This window comes from Aphelocoma coerulescens, chromosome 14, assembly GCF_041296385.1.
Source record: "Aphelocoma coerulescens isolate FSJ_1873_10779 chromosome 14, UR_Acoe_1.0, whole genome shotgun sequence".
Classification (NCBI taxonomy): domain Eukaryota; kingdom Metazoa; phylum Chordata; class Aves; order Passeriformes; family Corvidae; genus Aphelocoma; species Aphelocoma coerulescens.
This window is the reverse complement of record NC_091028.1, coordinates 10,087,616-10,106,389: the sequence shown is the minus strand read 5'-3', so window position 1 is coordinate 10,106,389 and position 18,774 is coordinate 10,087,616. Positions and strand designations below refer to the sequence as shown.

The 18,774-nt window shown below is 53.1% G+C and overlaps 1 protein-coding gene across 4 annotated transcripts in view; it reads left to right on the top strand.

Moving 5' to 3' along the window:
• The first annotated feature begins 4,427 nt into the window (after positions 1-4,427).
• The window catches only part of EPN2 (epsin 2), a 54,497-nt gene continuing 40,150 nt past the window's right edge, over positions 4,428-18,774 (top strand). For 2 of the 4 annotated variants that reach the window (XM_069029701.1, XM_069029699.1), the window contains exon 1: positions 16,847-16,967. The gene's annotated coding sequence lies outside the window, so the exon portion shown is untranslated. Of the gene's footprint in view, positions 4,557-16,845; positions 16,968-18,774 lie in introns of those variants that run through there. The other 2 variants (XM_069029700.1, XM_069029702.1) reach the window with 2 other exon arrangements.

The window sequence follows — 18,774 nt, the reverse complement described above, 5'->3', positions numbered from 1 at the left end:
TTATTTATTTCATAGTCTCATAGCTTTCTTGAAGGCAAAGTTTGAAGGGGGTTCATGATAAAGGCAAGCAGCAACAGCAAACAGCAGGCAAAACCAGCTTCTTCTATATGCTCTGTGTGCTCTATATGCTCTATACCCTATATGCTCTATACGCTCTATACTCTATATTCTTTCCTACAGAAGTGTGGATTATATTTGTTAATTGACCAATAAGATTAACACACAATTCTAGTTTTTCTTTCCTTAACCTATCCTGGTCTAATTCTGACATTTGTAAGCCTTACACCAGTGTTACACAGGTATTACACAGATTTGCGGATGCAGTTTCTATCAGCTCTTATTGTTTATGTGAACACTCCATCTAAAAAATGTGAACAGTATAATTCTATCTATGTTTTGTCTAAAGTAAAGAATTCTGTGAAAAGGTAACACTGCTGCGGTAAGAACTGTGTTTAAGGTCTCTGCTGCAGCTTTTTAATGTTTAAGGCACTTAGCATATATTTCTACTAAAAGTTAAAAAATCTATATTTCTATTTCAGTTTGGTGTGGCTTCATGTATCTCAGCTTGTCCAAAGGTTTAAATTCGACTCCTGTGCTTTGGCTTCTCTCTGGGCCTGAATCCAGAGGAGCTTTCACTCCAACAGGCAGCGGCCGGGGTTTGGATGGGAACAGGATGGTGATGGGCTGGGCACGGGTTGAGGATGTTGGGAAGGGTGTCTGGAGAGCACAGGCAGTGCTGATGCGGGAATCTCTGGTGCCTTTGGAAGGGCTGAGCTGCCAAAAAGGGGCTTGGTGGGGAATGGTTGTTCCAGAAGCAAGAAAATCATGGCAGGTGGGAATGGCGGAGGCGGGGGGAGGTGGGTGGATGCACGCACCTGGTTTCTTCAGAATTCAGAGCGAACACTCCATGCCTCAGCTCTGAGCAGCGAGCTTTCAGCACAACTGATAATGGCTCTTTGGGCTGTGGCCCCTCGGGGGGGTTGATTTTTTCCAGTTTTCTTCTGCAGGGCTAGGGAATAAAAAATCCCTTTTAGACTAAAACTGAGCGCTAAAACTTCCTGCTGCTCCCGTGGGCGTCAGGCACGGAGTCTGCAGGGCTCGCATGCCGGGTATCATTCCCAGCGGGAAGGTCCCCAGAGCTGTTCAGCCTTCCTGTGTGTGGGCTGGGGCATGGAGCACATGGAAAATCCGCCAGACACTGCCTTGCTTTGCTGAGAGGAATTAAACCAGGGACAGCTGCAGCGCAGTCCCTGCCCATGGATTTGGGCATTTTCCAGTGAGGAGCAGGATGCTGCTGCCATCTGCCCAGGGTGGGATGAGCCATGGTGCTTGTAGGGCCACTGTGGGGACATGGGCTCGGCGATTCGCCTCTCCCAAACCTTAATCCCACTTCCTGACTGCATCATGCCCTGTAACACCCCACTGAGGGCATTTCCAGGCTCCCAGTGCCTGTGGGAAGCAGAGAGGGGTGTGCAGGGTGTCCCTGGGTGTCCCCACACCCAGTAAGGCACAATCTCCAATGGTCATCCTGGGATGTGCTGGTCCCAGGGGACACGGAGATACTGGGAAGGCCAGGAAGGTCAGGAGGCCGTGGGAAGAGGCTCTGTGTGTGCTCGCCTGTCACATGGAGGATGGGACTCAGCAAATCCCTACATCCCAGAGAGCCCCAGGAGATGGGAATGCAGCAGGAAATCATCTCGGGATGAGCTTCCTCTACCCCTCAGCAGCCTTGGGGAGGATGGAGCTGGATATTCCCTGGGGAAAGCAGCCCAGCAGAGCCTCTGCTCCACCCTGCTGCGGCCAAGGGCCTGATCCTGTCCCTGGTCCATCAGCCCAAACTGGATGATGCAAAGGCCACTCCAGGCCATGCCTGGTGGGGAACAATAGGGCAGGGGGGTGTCTGGGCACGGGAAGGGGTTGGTGTGGTAGGAACCTGCAGCCCAGGAGTGGGCTATTAGAGCGGCAATCGGCTGTGCCAGGGGTGGACACCGGGACCCGTTCTGGGGTTTGGCTTCCCTGGGGCAGCAGGGAGGCTTGGGGGGCACCTTGGGGTGTCCGGGCTGGAGCCACACGTGATCCCACAGCGCCTGGGAGGGGGCACAGGACAGTGGGGTCACAGAGGGTCCTCGTGGCGCAGTGGCCGGACTCAGGACCGGCGCAGGATGGGATCTGCCAGCAGATGGCAGCAGTGCCCCAAGGGACAGCGGGGACAGCGCTACCTGCCCCTCCACTCAGGCTCTAATGAGGCAGGCCGCCCCTTTGGCGTCTCTGTCCTGCCACCGCCTACATCGCACCCTGTCCCCGACCTCCTTCCCTCGCTCCGATCCCTCCTGCTGCCCCCGCCGTGGTCCCCGTGCGACCACCTTCTGGTCGCCGGTGGCCAGCTCGTGGCTCGCTGTCTCTGGCTGCTGCCTGAGCACGTGTGGCCACTGTGGGGGTGACAGCAGCACCCGCGCCCCAGGAGAGGCTGGTGCCAGAGCAGACTGTGGCCCCTTTTCTGGGTTGGGAGCCAATCTCTGCAGTGCTCAGCTGCTCTCTGGGTGCCCCACCCCAACCCGCTGTGCCAGCCGTGAGCCGATGCCCGGCAGGGTGGCATCCTGGGGGATCTGTCCCGTTATCCCTGTGCCCTGCATGTCCCCAGTGTTCAGAGGGACACAGGAGGTGACACATGGTTGCTGTTGGTTGGGTGTCAAAGCCTGAACTTTTTGGAGTGAGGCGTTGAGCTCAGCGCAGCCTGCAAGGAGATCCCAAGGGATGCCATGGATCACCCGAGGGCAGAGCAGAGGGTGGGAGCCCACCCTGCCCTGGGTTTCCCCACCAGCCTGGGCTGCCTCTCCCGAGGGCAGGGGAGTTCCGTGACCCTGGGGACAGGCGGAGGAAGGGGCCAGCGGCTCTGGCATTGCCCCTCTCCGGCCGCACGGCCATTCCAGGCGCTGCGAGCTGCCTGGAGCTCCCGCTGACTCCCGGGTTGCCCAATCTGCCCCGCCCCGTTTCATCAACATCCTGTGTTTACCTGGCTGCAAAATACCCACGCGGGAGGGAGGAAGAGGAGGGAGGGGAGCCTCTTCCCCTTCCGCTACGGCCTGGGGAGCTTTGTTACGGCCGCCGCTCTGGGCTCCCCAGCTCCCGGCCCGTGCCTCGGTGGCTCCTTGCTCTGCCCACGGGAAAGGAGGGAGTGTCTCGAGTCTGGCTTTGCCTCCAGAGGGGCTTTGAGCTGGGCCTGGATGGTGCAGGGTTGGGCAAGGCGAGCTGGCTCATTGCAGACCCGGGGCTTTGCTCCCAGAGCGGGGAGAGGGATGGGTCCTGCCCCACAACACAGCGCTGTGCCGGGGTTGGGAATGCAGCACAGCCGGGATCCAGGCTCATGCCTGGGATGGTGCATGCGGATAAACCCAGGGACACGGGTCAGCTGTAGCTGCCTGCGTGCCCGGGGATGGAATCAGCTTTTCCGATGGGGATCCGGATGCCTCTCGAGGAAGCGGGAGCCCCACTGAGGCCCCGTGCGGAGAGGAAGCGACATCCTGGGCTAGAAAACGCCACGTCAGGGCCCCTAAACAGGATCTCAGCGTCAGCACTTTTCCCTGGAGCAGAGGCACGTCGGTGACTCCTGAGTGTCGGACCTTGTGCGTAACCCAACTTCTCAGCCCACACTGAAGAACCGGTGTCACCGTTTACACCCTGGTGTAGCTGAGGACAGAGGATCAGACCCCTCTGAGCCTCACATCATCCCACAGGACCTGTAGGAAAACATTTACAGGAGGAGCAGAGCCAGTTGGCCACGCTGGGTCCAGCGTGGCCATGAAATGCTCCTTGAGGTGTTGGTGGCCTCCAGATGTGGAGCTGCATCTCCTTGGGGTCAGCATGGGTGGTTGGGGCTGGTATTGGGGTTTTGGGGCTGGTAAATCAGAGCAGGGCCCGCTTGCCTGTGGTGTAGGTGGGTTGGGAAGTGGGACTTTGCTCTTATGGGAGAAGCCCAGGGACAGGAGGCTGGTGGTGGGACCTCGCTTTCAGTATTTGGCCCCAAAAATGGATCTGGAAAAGGACTGGAAGTCATGAAGTCTTGGGTGTGGAATTCAACCCCAAACCTACAGGAAAGGATCGCTGAGGGATCATCCAAAACAGCCTCCTCAAGAGGGATGCAGCCTCGGATGGTGGCTGGGAAAGGGTCAAACACGGTTTTGGTGAGGAGGGAGAGCCCAGACAGAGCAGCCTCAGGGGAACACACAGTGGGGGCTTCCTGGGAGTTCCCAGGGCTCAGTTTGGAGCTGCTGGATGAGGTCACAGTCTGTGCCTGGCTCTGGGCGTGGCTGGGATAGGGGCTCAGACCAGGATCACTTACAGAGGTGTGAACCATTATCGAGTTAATCATCAGGGCCAGCACAGCTGGAAGTTATTTGCCTCCCTGGGCCCTATAAAAGGACATGGAGGCCACTTCTTGGGTTTGGGCTGATGAGGAGAGAGTGTTCTTTCTTGTGGCTGTGTCTTGGAGCTACTCCTGAGATCCTGCTGTTCCCTGGGATAGTTCCCCTCAGCAGCCTGGGACACCCCAAAAGCAGGTGAGTTGTCCCTCTGTACAGTGGCTGTGTCTTTCCTGGTGTGACCTGGAGAGGATGGAGCTGTCCAGATCCACCTGGAGCAGGTACTCAGTGTTCAGCTGGCAGCAGATCTCGTTTGCTCCGTGGCTGTGGTGTTCTGGTCCTTGGCTCTGTCCTGGGACCTTGCTGTGGTCACTGACACACTTGAGGGGAACTCTGGGACCTGCTGGGTGCCCTCATGCAGGTTAGGCTCTGCTTTAAGCTGCGGGAGGAATGTTTTCTACTGAATCCTGCTCTGGAAACGTCTGATGGCGACTCCTGGGGTGAGCAACTGTGTCTGGCCTCCAATCTTCATCCTTGGTGCTGGGCTGCCTGCCTGGGTTATGGAGAAAGTGAGGTCCCCATACTAAAATTCCCTAGATAGGCTGGTGCTGCAGCATGGATGGGAGTGGGGAATGCTCTGCCAGCTCTTGTGGGTCCTCAGAAACTACTCCCAGGCAGTTGAAGCTGGAAAAACCCCCTGTGATGTATTCTGTCAGCGCAGCATGGAGGTGCAGAGGGTCACAGAACTGCTTTGATTTGCACGGGAGACAAATCTGAAGGGTCCCTTTAACTGGAAATTCCAAAGAAACCAGGCAGGAGGCGTGGGATTTGGGTGTGGAGGCTGTTTGCCATCAGTGTTTGCCATGGGGGAAGGCTGCTCGCCCTCGGCATGGGCTGGCGGAGTAACCACCCGTGGGCAGGGGAGCTCCGCGGCTCCCACAGGGCTTGTTTTAGGGGAACCGGGAGTTTGGTCACATCCAGACACAGCCCGGGGCCTGAACGGATTCCAAGAATCTCCCCCTCAAAGAGAGCATCTGTTATTTTTCTAGGAATTAAAAAGAAAAACCCACCCCAGAAGCCTGTGCCGCGTGCGTGGGTGAGGGGACCGAGCTGTCACCACCGTGACTCACCCGGGGGGTGCTGCGATTCCCGGGAACGAAAAAAACACGTAGGGAGAAATTGTGAATGATTGCTGGCTGCCGGTGACTGAGCTCTCCACCGGGCTAGTCAAATTTCGGTTCCTCCTCAGGGCTGGCTGGTTAACAAAGAAGTTATTAATAACCAATTAAGCCACAGCTCACGTCATGCCTTCCTCAGGAGCAGCCCTGGTTCCTCCTTTGGCTCCATATACCCACCTTGCGGTTTTGGGGGGGACGTTTGGGGAGGTGTCCCCTCCCTACAGGGCTGCTAGTGGGGTGGACATGCCAAGGTGACACTTCCCAGGGCTGTGGGGGACCGCCAGTACAGAGGTGACTTGTGGCTGGGCCATGGTGTGTTTGGCTGAGCTGCTGGTGGGACAGGAGCCGTGTGTGGCAGGAATTTGGGCAGTGCCAGGGCAGATGGTGACAGGTGTGGGGGCAGCCAGCGGCCGGAGGAGGAGGGACCCTCGCTGGCCACTCGCTCAGGCTGAGGATGTGCGGGGGCCACATCCCGGGCAGCGCAGGAGGCGGAGGGGCTGCTGGAGCTGGGCCCACCGGGAGAGCGTGCGGAGCGCCGGATGCGCCACGAAACCCCAGAGAATCCGGGCACTGTGCTCCTCCTGAAACCGCCTATTCAGGGCACAGACAGGCAGGACAAGGGGGAGGAAGCGGAGGGAAGATGGAGCACTGAAGGCCTCTGTGTCTGGCCGGACGGATGCAGGTGCAGCTGTGGATTCCCCGGATGCTCTGCACTGCCCTTTCCTGCGGGGAAGCAGGGGATGTACTCGGGAGTCCCCCCAGAGTCCCCAGCCCTGCTGTCACTCTGATTTATTCCTGTTGCCACAGCGTCCAGTGCTGACTTTTCCCCTCTAGAGGCAGGTCTGTGTGGATTCTCTGGAGTCTCATCCAGGGTTGGGCTGTCCCTCATTGCTCTGACCTCTCTCCCCTCCTCAGCTGAGTATCTGCGGGAAATGTTTAGCAATTAAGTAGCTGTGAAAACTCTGCCCAGCCTGTCATCAGCTGGGGCTGAAATGAGTGGACAGCCTCCAAGGTTGCACACGTGGCTTTGCCTATCCCAACCCACACGGGAGCTGCTGCATCCGCTGCCCTTTGGGAAACCAAGCTGCTGCTTTGGTGGCACAGCCCCCTTAGGGCACTTCCCTGAGCGTGATTTTTTTGCCTGTGCAAGGCAAGAGGAAAAACAGAGTGCAGATTTTTTGGGAAGCCGCAATAAAACTGATGGATTCCTCCCTAGGGCTGTGTTGGGTTGTGCTTTCTGACACATCAGCTGTGGCAATCCAGGGTAATTTCACGGAAGCTTCTCTAGATATCTGTGTGTAAATGAGAGCAGGATCTGGCCCGTGTTAAGGAACACTGCCCAGGGGTTTGCTCCAAGACGTGTGTTCTCGCTTTCTGCCCTCTTAGCAAATGCGGCACTCCTAGGAGGCAATTCTGCATCTTAAATAGAAAGCCAAGGCACTCCTTTCTCTTGAAATATTCCTGCAGAGCTGGAAGCAGCATTTGCTTCAATGGAAGAGTTTGAGATCCCCAGGAAAATGGGGACCTGAGCCCCCTCCCTGTGAAGCTGATGGCACAGGAACAGCGTGGCTCTGACAGGGCTCATGATGTCAGGCACTAACATTAGCACAGGTAATAAAAACCCTCCCCACGTAGGTGTGTTTGGCACATGCACAGAGATGCAATGGCAAGCAAAGCATTTGGCAAATCCTGTTAAATATCTGTTTCTACACGGTGTTCCTTTCAGCGTCTGAAATGCAGATTTGTCATCTTCCTTCCTCCTTCCTCCCCTCTCTTCCTCTCTCAGGCTGAAAGAGGAACTGGGTTTGGGTTTTGCTGGTTTTTGGGCTTTGCTGGGGGGCTGATGGTCTTGGTCACTACAGGCTGAGCAGCTTGTGGAGCTGCAGATGGGGTGGCAGCAGGACACACTGGTGTGTTATGTCCTTTTGTCATATTAATGTTACAAGATGGTGCCCTGCTGTGCTGGAGGAGTGGCCCTGCTGGTCCTCCCTGCTGCAGGAACTGGGATTTCGATGCCATTTCATGTCAGGGAGGTTTAGGTTGGATATCAGGAAAAGGTTCTTCCCCAGAGGGTTCTGGGGAGCCCAGGCTCCCCAGGGAATGGTCATGGCCCCAAGGCTGCCAGAGCTCCAGGAGCGTTTGGACACCACTCTCAGGGACACAGTGGGATTGTTGGGGTGTCTGCACAGGGCCAGGAGTTGGATTTGGATGATCCTTGTGTGTTCCAGCTCGGGATACCCCATGATTCAGCCTCTGGCATTGCCTGGGAGCAGGGGACTGGAGGCACCATGGGACACTGGATGCCTTGCAAGGGCTCAGATGAGCAATAAGGGCAAGAGTTTGATTGTGGGCAAGCTCCAGCTCCAAGTGGAGGGGACAGTGTGGAGGGTGAGGTGGCTGAAGGAGCTCAGGGAACCTCTGGAGCAACAGAAACAGTCTGGACTGAGCACAAAGGGCTGGAATCACTTGTGGAAGACCCCTCAAAAACAGCTTGGGAAGGGGCCACAGCTGCTCTCCAGCGTGGGGACCTGTGTCTTCTCCCTCTGGAGACCAGATTAGCACAAGTTCTATATCCCAACCTGATATCTGCTTGCTGCTCCCTCAGCTGGGATCAGGAATGCAGTCTCCAGTGGTTTGCAGCTGTGCTGTTCTAGGCTCCCTGGGGCAGAGACAGTTCAGTAAATAATTTTAGCATATGTTTAAACCTCCCTGAGTACCCCTGGGTGCTGAAGGCTTAGGGAATGTGCTAAGTGTCTGCAAGGCTCAGGAGAGGCTTTAGCCTTGAGGGTGGAAAACGTGCCAGTCTGTGGAGAGTCTGGAGAAAGGGGCTTTACAGGGATGGAGTTTTCGGGAGAAACCCAGGAGAGCTGAGGAAAACAGCACGTGGGTGCTGCCCTCAGCCTCTGCTCTCAAAGATGATAAACATGAAGGTCTGGAGCTGGGAGCCAATGTGTGGGAAGGTAAGAGCATCCCTCCTGCTTTAAACCAGGTGTCCAGTCTAAAATCTGAACACTGGCAGTGTTTACAGAGAATGTTTGAGGGTAATGGGAGGATATTATTGGAGAGGGACTTTTCACAAGGATGTGTAGTGATACAATAAGGGGGAATGGCCTTAAGCTGCAGGAGGGCAGGGTTAGATTAGATATTAGGCAGAAATTCTCCCTGTGAGGGTGGGGAGGCACTAGATCAGGTTGCCCAGAAAAGCAGTGGCTGCTCCATCCCTGCAAGTGTCCAAGGCCAGGTTGGACAGGGCTTGGGGCAACCTGGGATAGTGGAAGGTGTCCCTGCCCATGGGTGGGGGTTTGGAGCTGGATGATTTTAAGGTCCCTTCCTACCCAAGCCAGTCTATGATTCTCTGATAAGAAGAAAAAGTGAGTGAGCAGACAGAATTCCACACTGTGTTCTCCTTGGATTCAGCAGCACAGGGCCTGGGAACCTCCCGAACTGGAGCTGTGTCTGCAAGATGCATCCTGAAAGAGGCACCCGTTGAGTGACAGCATCTCCAGTTCCCTGCCTTCCCCCAGGCTCTGATCTCAGAGCAAAACAAGAGGTCCTGCCCTGCCTGGAGGGAAAACACTGGAGTCTCACGTTTCTCTCTCAAGTGCAAGCTGGAAAAGCTGATGCAGACACGCTCTGGAACGCGTCTGTAATGAAGAGCAAGGCACAGGGTGTTTGTGTGGAAGTGCCTGTCAGTTTTCATTTAAGGGTCAGTTGGTGGTTTTGTGGAGGAAATCGCCTGCACAGCCCAGCCCTTCCTCCCCAAGTGCTGGAGATCCTGCTGAGTGCAGAGCACTTCTCAGCTGAGCTGCGCAGGTGCCACAAACCCTTCTTCCGGCCCACTGGTGACACATGGGGCTTTCATGACATCAGGCATTTTGGGCTTCTTTAGTTTCCACCTTCCTGGATTAGCTTATTCAGCTTCTGTTTCACCAAAGCCCACTTTCAGTATTGCTAAAATCTGTTGTGGTTGTGTGGTTTGCACCCCACGCCCCTCCCAAAATGCTTTGAGTGACGTGAAAGCTTAAAAGAGGCTTCTTGAAGGACAGAGGGAACTTGCTGTCTGTAGCAACTTGCTCTGCAGTTATTTTTGATTGAGGTTATTGTGGTTTGTGCCCCAGAAGAGATGGGGCTGTGCCCAGCCAGTTCCCAGCAGTGCTGGTGTTTGCCTCTCACCTTCCCCTGTCAGAAATGTTTGATTTCTAAAAATCAGAAGGCAACAGACCCCTTTGACTTCCTCTCATGTTCACAGGGTCAGGGAGCAATCCTGTATTTCTCCATCTCAGTCCGTAAGAATGTGGAAGCTTGTAGGAGTATTAATTACAGCCAATTATAACCTGCTTGACTGGCTAAGGTGCTCAAATGGCTCCTGAGGCTTGCTGTTGGTGAAGAGGGATGTTTCCCTTCTATCAGGTTTTTGAGGAGCTCAGAGCAGGGCTGATGCATGGAGCAGCTTGGCTGGAGAGTGTTAGGACTGAACACGTTCTGGAGGAATTCTTGCCTGCAGTGCTGTGCCGTTTGTTTGCTTTGTGGAGTCCTGATACCTTGTCAGGAATCTCTTCCAGCCCAGCTAGTGAATTCTTTTAATCTGCTTGTTTATCACACAGGGACCATGTATTTACAGCTCTGCACCGTTGTTTAGGGTTTTTTACAGAGTGAAAGTTCCTGGGAAGCCCTGTTGAGGATGAGATGGGCAGCAGAGACGCGTTTGGAGTCACAACCGTGCATGCAGATATGAAAGTTTCAACTGGCTTTGTGAGCCTGGGAATGGAGGAAGTTACTTGCAGAAGTGGGAATCAGAAACCCAGAAATTGGGCCAGCTAATTAAGTGACTGGCTGGATGCTGTGCAAACACAAACCAAACAGACAGCTCTCAGTTTTCATCTGTCTAGGGGGGAAAGCTACCAGCTTTTCAGCTGCGCTAGCCAGTGAGGGGCATCCAGCTGTAAGCCAGGGATGTGGCAGCACTGTTCCAGCCTCCCTGTTTGAAAGACACAAAATACCTGCAGCTTCCAGTACTTGCTCTGCTTTGGGGGTCCCGTCTTTGTGTCTGAGAGCAACGCTCTGAAATTTGAGCTAAAACTGGCTGGAGCTGTGCAGCTCAGCTCCCAGGGTTGGAGCTGAGGTGGCTTTCCAGGCAGCCTGTGCTGCCAGGCACCGGATGCTGTGGGAGCAGAGCACGCAGGAAGGAAGCTCCAGCTGTCCTGATGATGCCCTGAGCACCCCATTGTGGTGTGATAATGCTGATTTCAGTGTTGGTACCCCCTAAGTCACCCCAGGTAAGGGGTGGATGAATTGCTGCAGCTGATTCCTGTGGAGAAGGTGGTGCTTTCTGGGTTTTTGTGCTTAAATGTGAAACTCCTTGTGCTGGACCATGCCCTCTGCCAGCAGTGGCCACAGGCTGGGTGCTTGGTTGTAGGCACACATCGCTTCCCCCCCTCTTTTCCAAGTGTACAAAGTCTTTAGCCACCCTTTCCAGCCAGGACCAGCCAAAATCCCTGTCCCAGCAGGAGAGAGGAGACCCAAATCCCAGAGGATTCCGCAGAGCCAGGAGCACAACTCTCCTGACACATTCCTCAGAGTGAACCCCACAGGGCGTTTTCCCTCAAGAAGAAACAGCTGTGAGGAGTGAGGATAATCCCTGGCCACGTGAGGTCCTTGTGCAACTGCACAGTTCATCCTGTGGAAGTTATTATGGAGCCTCTATCAGTTCAGAGGATGGGCCTGGGGCAAAAGGGAGGGTCTGACTCTCCCGGTGACATGCTTTGGGTGGCTGCAGGAATGATGAGGAGGAATTCTGATGGGTGACGCGTTCCATCGGCTCCATCCTGGCAGGAAGTCCTCTTGTTGTGACAAGGAGGAAGTCAAGAGGGATAGGACAAACTGTACCAAGCAAAAGGGAATGCCTGTCCTTCAGCAGGAGCTTACTGCCTCTGCCTTGGTGACTTGCTTTGGGGAGCCAGATGGTAACACTAAATGAGCCCAGCTTTGCTGGGCCTGAGTCTGCCACTCCAAACTGTGCAGATGGTCCTAGTGGGTGAGTGCTCCCAGCCTGGAAACAAGCAGCAGATCCAGGCTCTTTAGGTCAGATGTGCTCCTTGTGTCCTATAAACCCAGAAAAATACCTCCTCAGCAGTTGGTGTGGCCTTGTATGGCCCTGTCCTCTCTTTTCTGCTGATGTGGGTGCTCATCTGACCCTCTGGTGAGCTAGTTTAGGGAGCTGAACTGGCTGAGAAGCAACACTCCCCCCCCCAAAAGTGATTAATCTTCACCACAGGTGGTATAAGCTGGTGCTGGTGGCAAGGAGGGAATGGGAAGGGGTGCTGGAGGAAGGGCAGGAACCACAACACCCTGGCTTAGGTCAATTAAAACCTGTGGAATTTCACCCTGAGGCCTCAGTGGGATTTAATGTAAGCAGCACAGTAGCCTTGGCTTCTTGCTGTGGCATGGGAGAAACTGCACCTCTGGAGCAGTAAGGAGAAAGGAATGAGGGAAGGTGCCCACAGATGAGAACAGCTCCAGCTTCTAAAGAAACACAACACTTGGTAATTACTAGAACTAAGCACATTCAAACGTCACTGCCTCTTGCACTGTCAGAGCACATTCATTTTGAGAAAACCAGAATGTGCTGGGCTTGCATTCTCTCTTCTCTTTTCATGAATCTGCCAACGTGTTCAGAAAAGGTCTGTTTTGAATACCCATATTAGAGGTGTATTAATTTTGTACTTGTCAAAACGAATATTTGCATTGGAAACAGTTCTACAAGTTTGTCTGCATCACGAAGGGAACGAACCTCCTCCTGCTGGCTCTGTTCTGATTAGCTTGGGTTGCTTCCAGCTGAACTCAGGCACAGGCTCACTGGGCTCTACTCTCCCTCATTCCCATCCTTCTGCTTTTCTCCCTTATTTAAAGATGTTTGAAGAACCCAGGCTAAATATGATGGGAGGGGAGCTAAACTCTTATTTTGGTTCTCCTTGCTTTGTAGACAAACCCTGGAAGTGTGGTAGGGCTGCAGACCCTGTGGATCCATGTGTCTAATTGAAGCAGACAAGACTGTAACTCAGACTTTGCATATTTCCATGAAATATTCATGAATCCAGGAGAGAATAACCCGGGGTGAACATCAAGTTGTATAATCTGAATATATTCTCTATAACTGTCAGCAACATGCAGACAGCTCAGAAAATTCCGGGGAGGGTCTGTGCTTGTTGAGAAACATCTCGCTGCTTTGGCTCTAAGGACAATGATGATTGTGTTTGCCCAGACTATTTAATTAGCAGATTTCTCAAATTGGGCTCTTAGGGACTGAAGTCCCCATTTACCCCATGTGGAAGCATGTGGCTTCCCGGGAAGGCTGGGAAACTCCAGCTGCCACTGGAGCGGAGGGTGCCCAACCTCCTGAGACACGAGGCAGTTTCTCACTTGGCTATTTAATCCAGACTGAAGTGCTGAACATTAAACACACCTTCATTCGATGATGCTCGTCTCTATTTCTGCATTGATTTCTCTGAAGACCTGTAGGTTAGGAGTGGGAAGGAAAATCAGTAATGGAGCAAAATGACTGTGATTTAGAGATCGGATTGCACACAGCCAGGGCCATGCATCAGGATAATGAGATTCAGTCTTGTTTGCTTACAAGCATTGGAGACAGAGGCAGAAAATGTGATCCACCAAGCCAGCTCTCAGGAAATGAGAAACAATAGAGTGAGGAAATCAAATTTCAAACGGCAGGGATATATTTATCGAGTTTTCCTTGGGATTTTTGCAGAGCTTTGGGGCGTTCTCTGTGCAGGGTTTTTTCGGGCAGCCGACATATGGCTGGAGGATTAGATCACTGCAAAGCACCGTTGTTTGTGACCTATTTGTTAATGCAGGGCTGGGGTCAGCGACAAGAGGCAAATGCACTTGTCATTGTTCGGGGCTTTTCAAGTGCTCTCTTGTTGTCCCTTGCACCCTGGCCAGACATTTGGAACAAACTCATTAGCTAATTAGTGGTGTGCTCTGCCCCACATGGGTGATATTCCCATTATGGCTGTGGAACAGGCCCTCCTGGGGCTCCCTGGCAGCTGCTCTTCCCTAGGTTAGCTGGGAGGGCAGCCGAGGGAGGATGTGCCTTCTTCATCTTCTCCGGACAGCCTCTTGCATTCCAGACATCCCACTCCTTATCCTCCTGCTCCTTGCCTTGCAACAGTCCTCTACTCCTGCTTGCTGGATTCACTGACACCACCTCATCTCTGGTGACCGGTGGTGGGACCTGAGGGCATGGCATGAAGCTGTGTCAGGAAGGTTTAGGTTGGGATACTAGGAAAAGGTTTTTCACCTGGTGCTGGGGCACTGAACATCCCCAAGGAATGGTCATGGCACCGAGACTGCCAGAGCTCCAGAAGCGTTTGGACAACCCTTTCAGGCACAGGGTGGGATTCATAGAATCCCAGAATGGTTTGAGTTGGAAGGAATCTCAGAAACCCTCCAGTTCCACACCTGCCATGGGCAGAGACACCTCCCATTATCCCAGGTTGCTCCAAGACTCATCCAGCCTGGCCTTGGACACTTCCAGGGATGGGGCAGCCACAGCTGCTCTGGGCAGCCTGCTGTAGTGAAAGGTGTCCCTGATCCTTGGTGTTGTCCTGTGCAGGACCACGAGTTGGATTTGATGCTCCTTGTGTGTCCCTTCCATATCCCGAGGATATCCTGGGAGTCTGTGAGCTGTGTGGATTGCTCTGCTGGTTATCGGGGTGGTGCCGCAGCTCTGGGCTTGTGGTGCCCAACTCAGACTGCAAATCATGGCCTTGAACTCTGATTCTGCCAACACAGCTGAAATGTTGTGGGCTGGGAAGGATCAGAGAGTGGCTCGGGTCAATATCCAAGGCATGGTACAGCCTGCTCCAAAGAGGAATGGGGCAGGGCTGGAGAGGGAAGTGTTCTACCCCAGCTCCTGGGTTTTAAATCAAGGACAAATGTAGTGAGCTCCTGTTGCTAATATGAAACAAGAGACAGAAATCCACTGCCACTCAGGGGACCACCAGGAGGGAACATCCCTGTGCAGCTTGGGCAAAGCTCTGCTGGTGCAGCTGTACCACTCAAGTACCTGCCCAGTGTTGCAGGAACACTGCAATTTAAGGCATTAACAAGGATATAATAATCAAAAAATAAGTAGTTTTACTTGGCTGGCTTGTTTTACTCGCACTAAGGGGCTCGATCTGGTTGATATAAAACAGTTTTTTTGGTGGAAGTGTGCCAGCTGCAGGAGGTTTTTGCTGGGTTTGCTGATTTGCACACTTAATGATGTAGACAGACACCTGGGATGGAGCTGGGAAAGGAGAGGAAGCTGTCTCCTGCTCTGGAGAGCTGTCTGCCCAGATCTGGAAGGACCACAGGCAGGAGGGAAGGCAGCAGGAACAATCCTGGTCTTCCCATTTTATTTTAACCGAGAGCTTTCTTCTCCTCCTTTAGACCTGTCAGCATCTTATCATTAGGATTAATGAACGTGCACAGAAACATTGGGTTTCCATCATTGCTGTTTTCTTGCAGAGAAGAAAAGGGGGAAGTATTCTTTCAGCTCCTGCTGATACCATCAGATGTGTGCTGATCCCTCATTTTTTTCACCCAGAATTTAATCCTGCCTAGCTCAAGGTTAACAGCTAAGCCAGAATCACAGCTCGCTGCAGAAGATTCAGAGCTTCCTGGCTCCCAGATGGTGTTCAAGAAATTGGAATTTGCAGCATTTCTAAACAAGTTGCTTTCAATGCAGCTCACTCAGTGTTTCACTGCAGTTCTTCTGTATTTAAGCCTCAAATCTGTGGCAGATTTGATAGTGGCTCCATGGGAGAAAGGGCTGGGCTGTAAGTGGTGGATGCTTCATCCCTGGAAGTTTTCAAGGCCAGGTTGGATGGGGCTTGGAGCAACCTGGGATAGTGGAAGGTGTCCCTGCTCATGGCAGGGTTTGGAATGAGATGATTTTTAAGGTCCCTTCCCAAACCATTCTGAGATTTGATGAAGTTTGCAGCTCAGCCCAGCCTGACCTTCCTGTCACTTAAAAGCAGTGACTCATCAACTGGATTTTGCTCCACATTTCTGTTTTCCTATGCTTTTGTAAGGCATGATTCCTCAGGAATTTGGGTTTTAAATAACCAGCAGCACTTCCCTGTGCCAGCAGTGATCCAAGCAGAGCTCTGCTATCCAGCTTCTCCCCTGGCAGCACCAATCCCGATCGCCTCCCGAGCAGCCATGTCCCGTTTCCTTGAATTGTCTCACAGTTTTACGATGGGAACAAATACATCCAGGGAGGACTACAATGGAACCAGTAACCTCCTCCAGCCTGCGATACCAGACACAGGTTTAGTCATTATCCCAAGGGGAAGGACGTGTGCTCCGACCCACCCAGACCGTCCAGCTCCTCCCGCCACATTCGTGCTTGTGTCCCTGCTGAGCTCCCCTTCATCGCCCTGTGTGGTGACCCTGATCCACAAATGTGTCCGTAAAGTGTCCCCTTATCCATGAATGTGGTTATTTTATATTGGCATCTTCAGTGGGAGGGGGAAAGTGCAGTATCTGTGCTGTGTGAGGAGCTGTGCTGGGGAGGTTCAGGTTGGACATTGGGAGGAATTTTCTCATAGAAAGAGTGATTAAATATTGGAATGGGCTGCCCAGGGATGTGGTGGAGTCACTGCCCCCGGAGGTGTTCAGGGAAAGGTTGGATGTGGCACTCAGTGCCATGGTCTAGTTGACAAGGGGGTGTTTGGCCATAAGTTGGACTTGATGACCTCAGGTCTTTTTCAACCTAAGTCATTCTATGATTGTGCTTTGGGGGCTGCCAGCGTACACTGGACCTCGATTTTTGGGGGGCTACCCTGCCCTGAAATCAGTGTCTCCTGGGAGCTGTGAGTGTGGAAGAGGAGGGTGTTCCCCAAGCCTTCTCCTTCCATCAGAGGTGGCCACAACCCCTCTCTAAACTGTTCGCTGCTCTATAAATGTGGTTATTTTGTACTGATAGTCATTATTTTGTATTATTTGTCCCTGGGTTTTGGGGGATCTCTAGCCCTGACACCAGTTTTTCTTGGGTGCTGTGAACACTGAGGGCGCTCCCCAGGCGCTCTCCTTCCGACGAAGGCAGCCTCGGACCCTCTCCGAGGGCTCTGCCCGGCCACCGATCCTGCCTCACTCCTCACTGGCGCCGGGTCTGGCTGCGAGGAGCCGCGGCAGGAGGGACGGAGGCAAGGGAAGAGGGAGGGAAGGAGGGGACGGGCAGCGCCGCGTCCCCCCCGCCCTCAGCGCGGCCGCGCCTCGGGGCCGCGCGCGGCCGCCGGTTCCGCCTCCTCCGCCGCCTCCCCGCGGCCGCCGCCGCCATGTTGGATGGTGCGTGTGGGTGTCAAGCGCAGCCCGCGGCCGCCGGGCACCGGGACACCGGGACACCGCGCCCGCCCCGCGCCCACAGGTCAGCGCGGCTCCCGCGGGCTGCGGGACGGGGGGGGAACGGACGGGCAGCCCCCGCACCCCCGCCTTTCCCCTCCGAGGGGAGCGGGGTGGGCGCAGGAAGGGCCCCCGGGGGTCCCCGCGGGGAGGGCGCGGGGCCGCGGTGGCCTTTGTTGTCGCCGGTGGGTGGCTGGGCGGGCGGCGGCGGGGACGGGCTGGACCCCCGCGGCCCGAAGTTTGGGCCTGGCTCCCGATGGGCCTCCCGGGGCTGCGGGGGATGGCGGGGCCTGCGGGCTCGGGGGGCTCCCGGTGGCGGCGCCGGGGCGGGGGGGGGCTCGGGTCCGCCCTGTCCGACCCCCGCCCCGGCGTTGTTCACCTCCATCGTGGCGGGGCGGGGGTTATTTTGTCGTATTTTCAGTAATATCGTTGTTTGGGAGATGTGTATTAATGCTTTTAATCATTTTTAAGGGTCTGTTTTATATAGGGGGCTTGGACTGGATGATCTCCAGAGGTCCCTTTCAACCCTAATAATTCTGTGATTTTCTGTGGTTCTGTGATATTCTCTCTCTCTCCTTCTGTATATATACATCGATACATAGTTATATATATATATTTAAAATTTTTTACCTGCAGTACCTGTGATGCTACAGATTAGGGTTGGGTAGCCAGTGAGCTGTATTACATTAGGCATTATTGCTGTGAAAGATATTGAAACAGCAATTATCACAGGCTGCCCACAATGGAAGTCCCCTATTTTAAAGCCGTAAGGCTTTAATATAAATGTTAAAATATTCATGTTAAGATTTAAAGCTCTAAGGCTTTAAAACTGGTAGCGTTTGGTCTCAGTTTTATGGGTGTGTAATGCTTCCCCCTCCCTCTTCTCAAGTATGGTATCGACGCTGATCTGAAAAGCCCAGTGAGATTTAAAATTTACAGCAATTGGACGTATTTTTTGTTCTTATCTATTAAGAAAATACCCTGAATTACCTACACACTCATCCATTTTCAACAGGAGGCCTAAAATACTTGTTAGGATTGTGAAGCTGTTGCAGATGTTATGGACTGTGGAGTCTGACTTCAAGAGTTCAAAATTCAAATCAGGCCATGAGATTAAGTTTTATTATTCTCTCCACTGAAATACATGTTTTATGGTAATACAGAACTCTTGCACAATTCCAGTGTGTTGCTATGTTTTGTGAGACACAAGGTCATAGGAAATTGTATTGTTGGGATGTGAAATGTGGGATGAATGATTTTTTTAAAATTAGAAATATAAATATATTGTAATGGTATCTTTAGTAAAATACAGCCTGTTTAGGAATTACTTCTCAGTATGTTTGTCTTGGCTGATTCTCAGATGTGTTATTTTTGAACCAACTCAAATATAGAGGTTTATTGGGAAGAATCAAAACTTTTGATAAATTTTCCTTTATAAGTGCAAAGTAATGGTAAACTAGCTCGACAGAATTTCAGAGATAATCTTGCCCATATTAAATATTTAACTATGTTATCAAAAATTATCAAGCACGAATGACCCATGAGTGTGCATTCCTGAAGGCGAAGTCTGATAAGGCCAAATTGACTGTGGGTTACATTTGAGGAAGTTTGACTTGGGGGTGCTGATTGTAACTTCCTTGATTCCAAGAAGTAACTCTGCAACATTACTCTTGTGTTACAACAGTTCTCTGACACAGCAGCTCGACTTTTGCATCTGCTGAGGAATGAAAACTATTATCAACCTTTAAGAAATGAAATGTAGCACTCACAGGATCTTAGAATCCCAGAATGGGTTGGGTTGGAAGGGACCTCAGAGCTTGTCCAGTGCCACC